Below are 12799 nucleotides of genomic sequence, written 5' to 3' on the forward strand. Positions count from 1 at the left end.
AAAAAATACTTTCTGAAATCTGCAGAATGAAAATTATTTCTAGGGTTTGGTGGGTTTTTTGCTGTCCTTGGTTTTCTCCCAAGAATAAAAGTTAATTTACAGGAGTTCCTTAGAGATGCACATCCTGAGAACAGAGAAAATGTATTCCACCGGCCAATGATCTCGTGCGAAATCCTTGTCCACCGCAACTGATAGAACATGGGTATCTCACTTAGGTTTTGTTTTCTGTTTTTCTCCCAGTGCTTAAAGATAGATATAAAAACAATAAGCAACAAAAATAATAGCATGATGCTGAGCCCAAAATAGCCGCATTCTGTTAACCAAATGTATTTGACAACTTGTCCACGCATGTGGTGAGTGACCTTTTTTGTATAAAGCACCAAATCATGCGCCACTAAAGTCGAGTAGATTTTTTTGCCACTGACTTCCCTGAGGGGAATACTTGGCCTGTAGTCAGATATCTCCTGAATTTTAAGATTTCTTCTGCATCTCTTGAGGACGAGGGTGCTCCCTAATGGAGAAAATATTTTGCTGTATGGATTCCCATTATTAATACATAGTCCTGTGTATTATTCATGATGTATCTGCAGTTCTGCTTGAGAGCTAAAGTCATGGGCATAAGCTGCTTTGGCTGCATATATTATGCTGGGCAAGTGCAACTCTGTAGTCCTGGTTCTCCATTTGTCCAATTTTGGGGCACTGCTGGAGGACACCTCTGCCTTTCACATAAGCCCTGTATACCTCCCCTCAGTGGAAACTGGGGCACATGGAGTGGAGGGCCTGGGTTAGAAGGGAGATTAGAAAGAGAAAGATGCTATAGATGCTATGTTTAGATGCTCTGTTTGTAGGCAGTCAAGACAAAGGTTTGCATCTGGATCTGGGAGTTGAAAATGCTCTCTGGTCCTGCATCATATACTGCGAAATGTAGTATGATCCCTTTTCTGTCTCTTCTTGCCCCATGTATTTTACAACTGAAGAATGATATTTTAGTTCAGTTCAATCAAGTTTTACTTTGAAATGAAATTCAATATGAAGGAAGGCTGCAAAAATTGCATGCTGAAGTTTTCAAAAAGAATTGCATGTTAAGTTTCAGTCTGCACATAGAGAAACTAAAGATCTAAATATGATAATCAAAAGGTTTAGGTTTTATGCAACAATATTCTGTTATGTTTTCTGACCTACAGATCTCTTTTTCTGTTTTGGGGGCTTGGCTGAAAGTGGGGATTTCTGGTTTTCTTTTTTTTTTTCCTTCTATTTTTTTTGGCAGATTTGCAAACTTACCCTGATAACCTGACTTTCAAATCAGTCTAGCTCTGTGTTAGGAATATAGCATAACATTTCTGTAGAAGTTATCTAAAAGGAAAAGAGTTACTGCACACTTTACCAAAGTGTATTGGCTCTGGATTGCCTACATGAGTAAAAAAATTTGCAAAACCTTATTTTGGTTGGAAAAGTAAGCAGACATGACCAAATACAAAGAAACTGCTATTTTTACATTCCCTTTTCTGACCAAAACCACAGTTGGATTTGTTTTTCAGATGTAACTTGCTATTCAGAAATGCTAGATATTCACAGTTTTGGCAGGAATCTTCACTTCCACAGAGTGATAGCAAGTCACAATTAGCTTTAAATGAAAGCTTTCTAAATGAACCAGCATCTGTCATATGAATCACCTCTTGTGTTCAAAATAAACCTTTTTACTTCTTGATGTATCCAGTATAGGTGTCACTCTGTTAAGGTCCTATTGGAAAATAAGCCCTAGCAAATAAGCAAGTGCATGTGGTAATTATTGTTCAACACTGGGCTGATTGATGAAGAAGTCTCAGGCTGCCTGAGAAGTTTAAACCAAGCGATTGTGCTTCACATTTCAAGCGAGATCAACTTTTGTTGTCTTTTTTTAGAAACTCAGCTTGAGACTAGGAAGGGAAAAAGATTGAGGTATGAACTGGGAGATTCGACACTGCTCAGAAAGGTGGAGTTTAAGCAGAGCCAAGTGCCAGCCCTTGCTGAGGCACCTCATCCAGAGCTCCAGCTGGCCACATGGCACCTTCCAACCCAATCCCCAAGCCTTCTTCAAGCAGAAAAAGAAAAAAAGGCAAATGGGGCAGAAAGGCTGAAAGGAAGACGGGGGGAAAAGGGGATAACAAGATTCAAGTACAGGGGTTAGTATCTAGTTGAAAGCAGAAGCTCAGAAACTCCCCTGAGTCTACCATTTTAGATTCAGCCAAAAGGGTTTTGCATGTCATCATACTAGATGCTGCAGATCCAAACTGCTACTCCCGGAGGGCAAATTCACCATACAGTGAATTTAGTCAGGTGTTTAGAGCCCCATGCAGTGAAGCAGGGGAGCGTGGCTCCTCAGATGAGGCTTCTTTTTCATTAGCCACCAGGGAAACCCAAGGATGAAGGCAACAGCCACACTCCTCCCTGCAATGTAGGCTCTAACCTCCAGAGCTGAGGCAATCGCTTCTGCAAGCATGGCATTCACAGGTAAAGTTTCATGTGTATTTAATAATCTGAACTGTCTAGCTTGAAAAAGCTTCTAATTCTTTCAACCCATGTCAGAGCTTACAAATAAAAATTAGCCGGGTGCTATTACTTGGTTTTCTAGGCACAAGTTATGTTATGATTTGGCTTGAAACCATACAGTTGCACTTTCCTCCACCCAAAAACAGACATGCAAGGAGCTTCACACCTTGAATGAGCACTTTCATGGCACAAACATGCAAAATAATGCAGGGCATGTGCAAAATATAGAACAATCTAGGAACATGAGCTCCAAAGTGACTTAGTTGTGCTTGGTTCCACCCATTGTAATTCACATATATTCATAATATTCAAATATACATAATTCACATCTCTTCCCCACACCCAGACTCCCAGGTACTCAGGTCTGGGTCCTAAAGCCTAGTCAGGTAATCAGCATTCATCCCTGCAGTCAGTTAATAGCATAAATGCTTGATGGGTTTCCTGTGTAAGACATATTGTAACTGCTTTTTACTTATATGCTAAGTAAGAATAGTTAAGATGAATAGCAAAACAATTTTTAATTTCTAGCATGAAAGCTATTTTAAGTGTTTACAGCATGGTGCCCAAGAGCAGCTGACAATAATACAGCCCTTCAAGATCAGTTTGGAAGTTACTATTTGCAATATTTGGGGAAAAAATTATAAAAAAAATATGCAGTAATCTATGTACAGCACATTGCTATTAGTAGGAAATATGTGATCAGATTTTGACTGATCAAAATCTAGATATTTCTGCACCTAAATGCTTTATCTATAAGGAGGTAAATTTTACAAACAAATATGCATGCAAAATGGTTATTTTCATAAAAATTCCTAGTAATATCCATTTGAAGTTTTGGAGAATGTGCTGCATTGTGGCTACGCGCTTTTAGGAATGCAAAAAATCCCTCACTTTACTCAGAAGAATTGTTCCTTGTACATACTCAGAGTCTACGTATATTGACTGAGGACGCTAAACTTCTCGTTTAAATTTGTTTATTTCCCTTCTATCAGTCTCTGCAGCACCAAAAAAAGTCTAGAAAGGGTAAATGTCATTGGTAATACTGTTAGATAGATTCTAATGTACTTTGCCTGTATTACTCAGGGCCTAATTTGATCTGCAAAATCTTTAAAATAGTTTGGGTTTTCTTTGTACAAGAATGTAAGAAAAAATGAACCTCTCTTTGACCTTAATCTACTAAACTGAAGTTGTGGTACTGGCCGTTGGAAAAACAAGCAGAAGCTGCATACATTTGATGTGAAGCAACAGCCTCAGCAGCCCTTCATTTACATGCCATAGTTACTGAGATACTTCTCTGAGAAGAGTCACTCTCTGTACTATTTAATCATTCAAATACGCATCTGTTTGTCCTTCTCCCAAAGTGTTTCATTGTTAGCAAATAAAGAAGTGGTTTTTTTCATGCATATTGTAAGATACACTCTCTAGGACAAAGTAGTCTGAAAATCAGAGGTTTGGCCAAATTCATCTATGTTGTTGCCCAGTCTTCAGATCTCCCTTTTTCCAGATGTTTGTTGATTCAGAAAGCCTTCATTCCTTTACATATTTATCTCAACTACAAAGCTTAATCTTGATCAAGGATATCTACATTTCAATATATATTTTTAAGTACATTTATTGAAAATATCCGCCCCAAAATACTGACCCACTGAGGAAATCTCCAACTCACATTGGTTTTAAATTCACCTGCTTTTTAAAGAAGTTTAATGATTTTAGTGCCTGAGCTAAGGTATGTGTACCTGTAATTTTGACAATACAGTAATACGAATTCTGAAACTTTTATATGTACAGATAATTCACCCCTCCTTCTGCATTGGCACTCTGTACCAAGAGTGTACGTAAGTAAAACCACTGAACATACCTGGCTGAATATTTTTTCATTTAACTGGGTAAACCATAAAACTGAGGGTAGTTTTTCCAAGATCTTTTTATGTGTTAAATTCCAAACTGGAGAACAATTTCTGGATTTCCTAGAGCATTTTTTATTTTCAGTAATTGTTCTTATTTTAAAAAGAAAATAAACTTTTGAAGGATTTCCAATAAGGACATAATTTTTATTTATAAATTAAAAAAAAAAAATAGTGTACAAAAAATAATCTGAACAAATGAATGAACAGATAGAAAGCATTTCCAGGAATATTTTGACAAAAAGAATGCAGAGATGTTAGTGCAGGCCCATATATTGTTTTGTTCAACCTAAATATATGCTTTTGAGTTGGGAAAAGTTTTAAACAGGTTCGCTGTAGTATACATTTTGCCTCTAGAGGAGGCAAAATGGTTGGCAGACAGTACGGGGTCCTGATCTTCCAATATCATACTTCTGTAAAAGAAACATCATGGAGAGATATGCTGAGAAGACCCTACCAAAACTGATGCTGAAAAAACAGCTACAAAAATTAGCATACAGAGGTTTAAAAAGGATAGGTATTGCTGTAAAAATACTATTAATGTTTCTCAAACTGGTAGACATTTTAAAATGTATTTTCAATATGTTTAGAGAATAAAAACAAAGAATAAAGTCAAGCTGGTCTTCGACTTTGAATTCTACTTTATGGAATAACTTCAGCGATTCGAAAATCCGGAGACAAAAGGTTTAGCCCTTTGAATTCCAGAGAATGAGGACTTCCAGAACTTGCTTGTCAAGAGTAAATGCTCTGGGATTTCGTATCAAAGAGGAGAATATCTACCTAGGGTGCTGTTAAAGATTTTAGAAAGAAACCTAAGTGGGGATTCATCAGTTTCCTAGTAATCTCTCAGACATGAGGACATATTAATAGCAGCTCAGGGAAAACACAAACAACAAAAGAGAACTCACAATTCGTGGCCCTAAAGCACTGATCTTTCCTGGTTTAAGGTTTATAACCCCAGAGACAGAAAGCTTACCAAGACATCAGAAAAGATCTTATCAGAGGAGGAATCTCAGTCTGACTTCTTTTCAAGAACAAGCTTTGGGTACTTTATTTGACCCAAAGTCTCCTTCTTTGGGATATGAGCTTTGTAATGGAGCTACTGGAAAATAGTCAAGTAGGGAAAAATGACTTAAGGCTGCAGAATCAGGGCAGGAACTCTCAAAGGAAGACTAGGGCAAACTGTTAGATTTCTGAGCTGTTTCCATTTCTTTCTATCCTAAAGTGAAACCTTTCTCAGTACAGTTTTGTCCCTTAAAGATCTTACCGCGGGTGTTGCTATGCTGGTGCTGATGTGACGCTGATAACAGTGTGATTGCTCTACATTTGTTATGCCAGTAAAACATGCACATTTTTTCTCTGTGCTATTTTTGGTATTCCATACCTCAACACTGTGGTGTCTGTTTTTACAGAGTACCCAGTCCTCACTTTTCACTGAGATTAATTATTGCCAAGCTTTTTTCTCACAGGTGAAATTTGAAAATGGGTGATTAGGCTTCACTGCACATTAAACAGCAACAGATTATATTCTTGCCTTAGCATATTCTTCTGCTGAGGATTTTGATACCAACTTTTGCAGCAAAAATAAGATTGAAGCAGAATTTAGATATCTGTGGGCTGGAGTTACAATTCTAAAGCTGTCGGCTTGTTCACGTGCATCAGCTTTGCTTAGGTTTGCCAAAGGTTTGATCCCATTCGTCATATCCAAAATGAAATTCAATTAAAGAATAAGTTTTTTAATTTCAAACACTGCTGCTAAGGAAGATGGTTTAGTGGCCTATTTCAATATTTTTTACCAGATTATTAAATCAAATTATCTTCTTCATAACATCAGGTTGATATTAATAGAAATAAAGCAACAAATGCATTTACAATAGGGGCATAGAAAAAACCTTATGGAAAGGTATTTTTTTTCTCCTGAATAGCAGTTGTCATCTATCCTAAACTGAAACACATTATTTCTGACTTTGTATTATTACTGCAGGTTTTCTTGAAGTCTTTCTTAAGATAGCGATACACAGATTAATACTCATTGTATATTTAACTTGCCGGATCCGTAACGCTGGTTTTTAGTTTAAGAACCTACAGATTGGTTTGAAGGGCAAGTCCACATATACAAGTTTTATCTGATAGTAATCAATGAAGGTTGTCTAGGGAAAAGTATAAAAACAGAAGAAGTTTGCAGTGATACTTCCTTAGAATGTTTTCCAACCTGCCAACATTTGATGGTCATCCAATTTTTGGTGCTATGAAATTAATTATCTTCGTGGTGGTTTATGACTTTTTTCTCTCTTAATGCAGCCTACCCATGTTCTGATGTAAACAGCTAAACAAAAATTTGAGATAAAACTTATGGATGAGGAATTTTCAAATATACAATTTTGTGAGTTGCTTTTTACTTCTGGTTCAAAATGTTTCACATTTAAAACCCTGAAAAATAATAGCTTTTTCATATGCTGTGGAACAATAAATATTCAGTGTTAGAACTGTATTATTTTCCTTAAGAAGAAAAAAAGACAAAAGAAACCAAAACCCAAGAACACCTGTGTCCTTTGCTTGATTTTCGTGCAAACGTTAGAATAAACAATTTTAAATATGAAAATAAAAACATCAGTTCTGAATGCATGTAGATTTACATGCCATGTATCTGATTAGATATTTTTTACCATTCCAATGTATTTCTTCATTTATTCCCAGTAGATAAAGCAATGTGGTTTCAATTCATGTACTAAAGAGCAATGGCAACAAGCTTTCTCTGTTTTTGCCTGACATTATTTTATGCACATGCCCTTCAGTTATGGAAGCACTTCAAATAAACCACTGAAAATGTGCATTGAGCACCCACAGGAACTAGAGGGCTATGTCACTCAGCTTGAGATGAACAACATTTAAACTACTTTCTTACAGTTTCTCCAGGAAAAAAAAAAAAAAAAGGTATTTGTTTCCCAAGATGAAAATAGCAAGCACACTATCTATGACTAATCTGTATTTTATGACAAGGAAGTCTGATATAGTCCCATTGAAAGGAATGGTGTAGAAAGCTGACTCTGTATCTGGAAATAATCTTCCAGTTTTTAATGGGAGACATAATTAACCAAAATTTTGAATGCTGCATGTCAGTATATCACATTTTTAAAAAACTTTGAGCACTAATTACTCTGGTAAACCACTTACATGCCTCATTGCCAGTAGCTGACAGTGTATATGGAATTTTATCTTTTCTTTCATTTTCTTTCTCTTTCTTTCTCTTTTTTCACTTTCTTGCTCTTTCTCATTCTTTCTCTTTTTTCTCCTTTTCTCTTCCTCTTTTATTTTTCTATTTTTTCTCTATTTCTTTCTTTTTCTCCTTTTCTCTCTCTTCATCAGCCTCTAACTTTCTCTCTGCCTTTCTGCATTTCTTTGCTTCCTTCTTCTCTTTCTCTTTCTCTTTCTCTTTCTCTTTCTCTTTCTCTTTCTCTTTCTCTTTCTCTTTCCCTTTTCTATAAGATTTATTAAAACCCCACACAATTACAGAAATCTTCCCATCTATTGTCAATTTAAAAATACAGTTACATAGGCTGAGATTTATGAATTAATTTTTGGCCTATGAAACAAACACTGGAAGAAAACTTTACAAAGCATCATGAATCTGGGGGCAAAATTTAACAGCTATCACTCCAGCTAGTAAGCCTTTTAGGTGGCGTACTGAGATGTGCTAGTTACCATCCTGATAATTGTCATCTTTTCTGACTTTGCAGACACCAGAATGACTGCTGAAATATGAAGAAACCAAACCAGAGAAAATACATCTTTAAAATGCAATAGATTTTCAAATAAACTTTTTAAGGAGGTAGAGGAATAATAACAGCTTGAAATGTTCTATCACTTATATCAGTGTATCCATCCAGTACAGGTGAGGTACTGGCGCAACAGCAGCCTATTAAATCTGTATTTCCAAGGCTCTCCACTTACAGGGAACTTAAAAGTTGAAGGCTAACAGCAGATACCAGCTTTTACGCTGATCACAAAGATCACATCTGAAAGTGTTACGGTTGGGAGCAGGCAATACAGAGGGATTCATCAAGAATATGCCCCCCAGTCTGTGATACTGTATAAGATCTGTAGCATCCTGCAGGCCAAAAGGCAGAAACTGTTGTAACTATTGTAATTCCAAAGTTTTCTAAATTTTTCTTGTAGCCATTCTCTCTTTTACATAGAAACTTAGCTTCAGAAAAGTGTGTAAAAGCCTAATCCTAATTCTCACAAATGTCATTCCATTATGTTTTGGAAAAGGTGTAACACAAGTGAAGTTTAAGTTGCTCTAAACTTCATTCTTCATCGTCAATAATGTAAATTAGTTGTTGTTCTGTATGACACCTTTAAAGAGGTAATAAAACATGATCATAAAATGAAATCCTTCACTGTCTCCCATTTATATCTATGGGACTACTCATGGTTTTAGACACGTATTCAAAAGAACTTTCTTGGATCTAGGCATATGGGGCGATTTTTATGAAAATGGAAATGGTACTGCAAAGAACTTTGACTTCAAAATAACTTACAAGCTATTGATCAAAAACTCATAGAGTGAAGTGGAAAACCCATTTAATTGTATCCTGAGCCCAAACACAACAAAATTGATTAAATACAAATCTGAGTCTTGTAAAATCAAGTATGAATTAACAGCTGGCTTTTGTGACAGAATTCAAAGAAGAGAATGTCAGGACAGAAAAATACACATTCAGACTGAGTATCATGGGTCATCTGGCCAGCAAAATTTCCAGTGAAGTGGTAACCATGGTGAAATGAGTATTCAATCAAACATGCCATAACTGCAACAGGAAGGAAGAGCATTTTTCAGCAGTGCATCACACTGTTTAAGCCAAGACTGATCACATACTTGATGAACAATAAGACAATGACACAACCTTCTTTGTAGGTAAAATCTCTGCAGACAAGAAGGCTGTGGAACAACTGTAGTGAAGGGATAAAGCAGTTTATTTGTTCATTTTTTTAAAACAAGGTAATAGAGCAGAAATGTTCTATTTTAAATAAAAGAGTTACAGTATCATATCCAAATTTAATAAGTCAGAGAGAACAATGTATAGATACAATACAGTGTAAAAAAATGTTCCACTTAGCACGTCTAAATAATAAATGCAGACGTACCATCTGTGTTTGGAATGGAAGGTTGCTTACCCGCAAATCCATTTTAAAAGACATTTTTATGTACACACCAGGGAACCAAAAGTGAAAATAAGGAACATCAGAAAACTTTCAGTTATATTCTAGAGTCCAGGAATTCTGTAAAAATATTACAAGACAGGAGGCAAATCATTGACAGCTACAACCCTATCATAGATGGGAAAACATATATTTCTGCTTTGCTCACATTGTATTTCTGTTATACCCCATATTTCCTACATATTTCTTTCTTGTAGTCCTCCAGCCTTACCAAAGGAACCCAGCTTTGTGGGTGCACATGCCTCCTCCTGAGAATACACCTACTTGTCCCTGTGCTGCATTCAGCTACCTGCCCCATCCCACAGCAACCAGCTAGGCTGGAGGCAGTGGGTTCAGTGGTGAACTCTGAAAAGCATTCCTGCCATTTTGCCATGTAACATGGCATATGCATATTGACTAGTCACAAACAAACTTAATAAAACATATAATGACTCCATGTTAAATGCTCTTTTCCCAATGGAAGTGTTCATGTGGGTCTCTCACTTCTGCCTAGCTAACAATTTTGGGTGGTATTCATTTCATCTAATGCTAGACATCTATGGTTTTGGCAGTTAAGTCTGATGTAATCACTTAGATTTCATTGTAGCATTGTTAGAAATAAATAAGCAGTTTGGGGCACAGTTAATCTGACTGGATAGAACAAAATTTCTAGGCAGGTTTCAGGTTGCCCTGAAAATATCCTGGAAATATTTACTTCCTCTCCGTCAGATGTCTACCTTTCTGAGTGTCTTCAGCATAACTCCTTTTAGCTGAAATTTGCTCATTGATTTTGATAGCAAGAAGATAATGAAATTAACAGATGAGGAGAATAAGAAAAAAATACTAAGAATGAAGGAAATACATCCAATGAGGCAAAAAGTAGGTAAAGGGCAGAAACGTTGTTGTTCTAGAGCACCAGAAGTGTTCTGATGAATTTGAAAACCATCCTGAAACCAGTGGACTCACATGAAACTGCCATGTTCATATGTTTATGATGTAATATAGAATCCTCAAGAATTTGTAGAAAATTTACAGCAGACTTCAGATTTTGGTTTGAAAGACAGATGACATAATGGCTCAGTACAGCACTCAGGCTTGAGTCCAGCCTGCAACTCCGCAAGCTCAAATGAAGATTTCTTAAATCGTAAATTGTCAATAACAATTCTGGGGGACAATGAACTGTTAACTAATGTTTCCCGAGTGTTCTTCTGTGCAAACCACAGTGAAAGAAAAGAAGGACCCTAACTACAGTATTTCGATATTTGTTTTAAATGTCTTTTGTTTCACCTAAAGGTTCCAATTCCCTGACACTGAAAAGAAACAATGAATCAAGAATTTAACTCTGGAAAAAAAAGTGGATTAATGTTTTTGAGTTCACCTCTTGGTTTAACATCCAGGTTCAATATATGTTGACATATGCAAAGATATCTCCAAGATTGCACCGATCTGTTTCCAGAACTAGAAACAGGAGAGGCACAGCATTCTTGTGTTGGATTTGAGCTAATTACACTTTCTGAGACAAAGTTAAAGCTGTTAGGCATAGCACCATTCTAGCAAGCATATATTTCTTCAGGAGCCAAAGGCAGTACCTCTGAATTGTCCTACTGTGTTATGGGAATTTACCAACATCATCAACTGTAGCTAAGGGAATATTTGCAACTTGGGATACCATGTAACTTTTTAAATTACTCTAAGTAGCTGAGACATCCAGCCCTGAGTTATAGGTTCCTTTTAGAGGACTAGTTTCCTAGTTTTAAAAAAAACTACAGTCCTTGCCTTTTACATTCTTTGCTGAACTTAGCACAACTGATGAAAACAGAGGTGAATGGAGCTCCAAAAAGAGAATGATAAAATCTATTAGATTTGAAACGCTTATAGCATTAATTGAGAACATTATTTTGAACGCATTAAACTTCCAGAACATGATCAATAAAGACACTATCTCTATTACTAATATACATAGTGTATACAGAAGTTACATCAAACTGCTTACAGAATCCTGAATATTAATTAAAACTGACTGGGAATTCACAGGTCAGATATTTTAAAATCAGAAAGCAATTAAAACCAAAACTGAAGAAAGGGTACATTCTACAAGTCTCTTTATTCTATTTTTAAGGAGCTCTGAAACTGCAATACAATCTGAACTTTTTGACAGATATCAGAATTTAAAATGACATTTTCCATCTTGAAGAAGTTTCCAGATATTTGAAATTAAAATCAGAATTAATGTGTAACAGAAAGAACTATAAAAGATAACTGAAATAGAATGAACCATTTTCATCGCTGCAATTCAATCCATTTTTAATATTAGTTCCCCAAAATATCAGATTTTAACATTTCATCAAAGGCAGGAAAACCCTAGAAAAGTAAAAAGAAAAAATTCTGATAATAAAAAGTAATTTCCTGTGTAGCTATGGTTCTGATTAGATAAGTCATGAGTCAAGAGCTCAAGAGGTCAATGAAATCTGTGTTCTGGTCATGAGGACAGCACACCGAAGTTACAAATGAATCCACAAGTATATGTTACCTAACTGTTATGTATTTATGAACTCTCTGATGTGATTTGTGTTGTTAGTGTAGGAATCCATATGGGAACATGTGAACATAATATGCAGATCTGGAAATGCAGTATGTCCATGAATAAATTCCTTAATCTCACTCGCTTTAGTTACTGGTTGCAACAATTCTTACCAATAATATCCAGAAGGTGTTGTGAGGCTCTGTTCATTCATTAAAGACATGAAATCTGCTATGACAGCTTTGCATGAGCAGTACTAGAAGTCTATAACTAAAAAAAAATCATGTGCTCATAGGATTATAACCCATAGAGGGAAAGCGTATTTCTTCTTTATGTTTGCATAATCCTGTTTAAGAAATTTAAACCTTAATTAGGTAAATTAGGAACTTGCTTCTCAACATTTTTAAGAATTATTACTATTAATGTTTCTTACACTAATATTATAACTGACAGTCATCATCATCATTTATTCTTCCATTAAATTATTGATTTTCTTGATAGTAGTTAAATATTTAGAAGATACAAGAAATACAGTGCTTCTTACTTCCTCGTAGCCAGAATTTCACCCAGAGTATTTTTTTTGGTTTATTTTGTTAAGATTAAAAAATATCTTTCCCTCACTTTTCCACTGCCTTTCATTTTC

Source organism: Opisthocomus hoazin, chromosome 8 (genome assembly GCF_030867145.1).
Source record: "Opisthocomus hoazin isolate bOpiHoa1 chromosome 8, bOpiHoa1.hap1, whole genome shotgun sequence".
NCBI lineage: Eukaryota > Metazoa > Chordata > Aves > Opisthocomiformes > Opisthocomidae > Opisthocomus > Opisthocomus hoazin.